Genomic DNA, 3707 nt, shown 5'->3' on the forward strand with positions numbered 1-3707 from the left:
GAAATTTCTGGGGAAATGCTGAAGAACAGTAGATTTATTGCAGTGACCAGTACTCAAATGAAAGTTGCTTTACACTTTAAACAGTGGCTGATTTTCAAAAAGATGTTGCCTAAAGAAGAGTTTCTTATTATTACTTCCCAGGATTCTCTCACTCTTAGCATTTGTTGCAGACTGGGTCTCCTAATAATCGATTCTCTTGGTTTTTGTTTCTGAGAGAATCTTCATTTTGCCTTTACTTTTGAAGGATACTTTCACCAGGTACTGAATTCTAGTTTGATGGCTTTTTTTTTTTTTCTTTTAACACTGAAAACATCTTACTCTACTGTCTCCTTGCTTGTGTGATTTTTGATAGGAAGTCTGTCCTAATTCTCATTCTTATTCCTTGCAGGTGAGGTATTTTTCCTCTTTGCCTTTTTTTCTCTTTTTATGCTTGACTTTTTTGCAAATTGAGTATGATTTGACTAAGTACTTTGTTTTGTTTTGCGTATTTCTCCTGCTTGGTATCCTGGATTATGGTTTCTTGTCTATCACTAATTTTGGAAAGTTCTATGCCATTATTCTTTTGATTGTTTATTCTTTTTCTCCCTCTCTCCCTCCCTCCCTCTCTGTCTCTTCTTTCACCTCCCTCCTATTGGTATTCCAATTGCATGTGTGTTACACCTTTTGAAATTGCCCCACAATTTTAGATGTTCTGGAATTTTTTTTCAGTGTTTTTTCTCTTGCATTTCATTTCTGGGAAACTGTTATTGACCAGTCTTCAAGCTCACTGATTCTCTCCTCTGCTATGTTGACTCTATCAAAGAGCCCATCAAAGGTGTTGTTCATTTCTTTTCCAATGTTGTTTTCATTGGATCATATAATTTTGAGACTTTGAGTTTCTCTCTCTCTGCTTACCTTACTCATCTATTCTTGCTTATTTTCTCCTTTTGCTCTTAAAGCTTTTAGCATATTAATTATAGTTATTATAGTATAAATTCCCTGTGTAACCAATTCAATACCTATGTAATATCTGAGTCTGACTTCTGGTTATTGCTTTGTGCCTTTGTATTGTATGTATGTGTTTGTTTTGTTTCTTTAAGGTCAGCATACTTTGTAATTCTTTGTTGAAAGACAGGTAAAGAGTTAAATAGCTAAAAAGGCCTTTAGTGTCAGGATTTATGTTAATCTATTACATGGGCTATTTTTTTTTAAAGATTTATTCATGTATTTGAAAGAGTTACAGAGAGAGAGAGAGAAGGAGAGGCAGAGAGAGAGGTCTTCCATCTGCTGGTTCACTCCCCAATTGGCTGCAATGGCTGGAGCTGCGCTGATCCAAAGCCATTAGAGCCAGGAGCCTCCTCCACATCTCCCATACGGGTGCAGGGGCCCAAGCACTTGGGCCATCTTCTACTGCTTTCCCAGGCCACAGCAGAGAGCTGGATAGGAGTAGCTGGGACTCGAACTGGTGCCCATGTGAGATGCCAGCACTGGAGGCAGTATCTTTACACTCTACATCACAGTGCCGACCTCCTACATGGGCTATTTTTAATGTCTGCTATTGGTATAGCTGTTAGAGTTTTCAAATCTTTCTTTGATTTTTTTCCCTCTGTTGACTTTGGGCTTCCCTAAGTAATTTTCAGAAACAATATCTCTCTTGGAGAATTTTCAGCTGTAATTAACTGTTAATACAAGGGACCCCTCTTGCTTTGGTGAGAAGGTATGGGGGAGGGACAGTATTCAATAATTTTATCAAACTGTGGTCTCTGGAGGCTTGTGTCTGTGTTGTCACATTCACAAGTGTTTCTACAGTGGCACAGCTTTTAAGTTGCCCTTTAGAAGAGACAGGAAGACTGGAGGAAGCTGAGAGGAATGCCTTTTCCCTCATTGGAATAAGGCTCTGGAAGGTCTTCCCTCTGGAAAGGTCTTTTGATGCAGTAGACTCCAGGGGTACTTCAAAGTACCCCTGTCTCTTTTCCTATAGGAGGCAGGAAGGGTCCTTCCTCAGGAGTTTACCAGGTGAACCTGGTTACATTTGTGGAGGCAAAGTTCACCGGTGTGCAGGGTTACCCCCTCAAATTTCCCCTCTCAATTAGCATACTCTAAACTTCTAGCATTTTGTCAAGATGTCTTCGTGTTCCTAAGAATATGTAGTTCCATCAGCTTCTGATCCATGTCAGTGGATCTCACTTGTATCTCTCTGGATAAACCCAACTCTCCGGATTTCGGGACAGTGTTTTCATAGGTCTGATGGGTCAAAAATTGCCATCGACTTTCATTTTTACTTTCATGATGGAAATGATGACTTCCAACCTTGTCACATACCAGACCTGAAACCAGGAAGTCCCAAATTATTCTCTATTTAACATCTATAATTTTCAAACTAGATAAAGGTGTGAAGAACATAGTCAGCCAACCTGATGATGAAACAAGCAAAAAGGAATGGTGATTACATAATGTGCTTGAGTCATGGTATTGACTCCATGGCATCCATTTAACCAAAGGTATCATAAAAAGGGATGGATTTAAATTTCTGCCCTCAGGCTCAAAACAGTTTTTTTCAAGGATAAGAAATGTGAGGTTATCCTTAACAATGACACCCATGGAGAAGGTATCTTGAGTCATGTGTCAACAGTGAGGATAAACTTCTAAAATAACTAAAACATTAGTTCACCAAAGCAATGACAGAGATTTAGTAAGAAAAAGATGAAACCTCAAATACAGTGAATTGAACGTACTTTTTACTGTAGAATTTAAATCTTTAATGGGCTTAAGTTCATCACAATTTTCTAAAAATATGAAGAACTTGCAGAATTTCCTAAATTTATTTTGCCATGCTTCTGTCTTTTGGATTCTCTCTCTGACACTTAATAATAGTGTAACACTGGACAAGATGTATAACTACTGAGAATCCCAGTTTTATCACTTATAGAATACAAATTATCTCCAGACTTATTTCCATAGTGGCTTGACCAGTTTGCATTCCCACCAACAGTGGGTTAGTGTCCCTTTTCCCCCACATCCTCGCCAGCATCTATTGTTGGTAGATTTCTGAATGTGAGCCATTCTAACTGGGGTGAGGTGAAACCTCCTTGTGGTTTTGATTTGCATTTCCCTGATTGTTAGTGATCTTGAACATTTTTTCATGTGTCTGTTGGCCATTTGGATTTCCTCTTTTGAAAAATGTCTATTGAGATCCTTGGCCCATCTCTTAAGTGGGTTGCTTGTTTTATTGTTGTGGAGTTTCTTGATCTCTTTGTAGATTCTGGTTATTAAATCTTTATCTGTTACATAGTTTGCAAATATTTTTCCCATTCTGTCAGTTGCCTCTTCACTTTCCTTACTGTTTCTTTTGCCGTACAGAAACATCTCAATTTGATGCAATCCCAATTGTTAATTTTGGCTTTGACTGCCTGTGCTTCTGGGGTCTTTTCCAAGAAGTATTTGCCTATGCCTATATCTTGCAGGGTTTCTCCAATTTTCTTTAATAATTTCTCCAATGTTCTCTCATAAATTTAGACCTTTAATCCATGTTGAGTGGATTTTTGTGTAAGGTATAAGGTATGGGTCTTGCTTCATGCTTCTGCATGTGGAAATCCAGTTTTCCCAGCACCATTTGTTGAATAGAATGTCCTTGCTCCAGGAATTGGTTTTAGATCCTTGATCAAATATAAGCTGGCTGTAGATGTTTGGATTGATTTCTGGTGTTTCTATTTTGTCCCATTGTAGGA

The sequence above is a fragment of the Oryctolagus cuniculus genome, chromosome 3 (genome assembly GCF_051225735.1).
Source record: "Oryctolagus cuniculus isolate XC-2025 breed Fujian yellow rabbit chromosome 3, ASM5122573v1, whole genome shotgun sequence".
Classification (NCBI taxonomy): Eukaryota; Metazoa; Chordata; class Mammalia; order Lagomorpha; family Leporidae; genus Oryctolagus; species Oryctolagus cuniculus.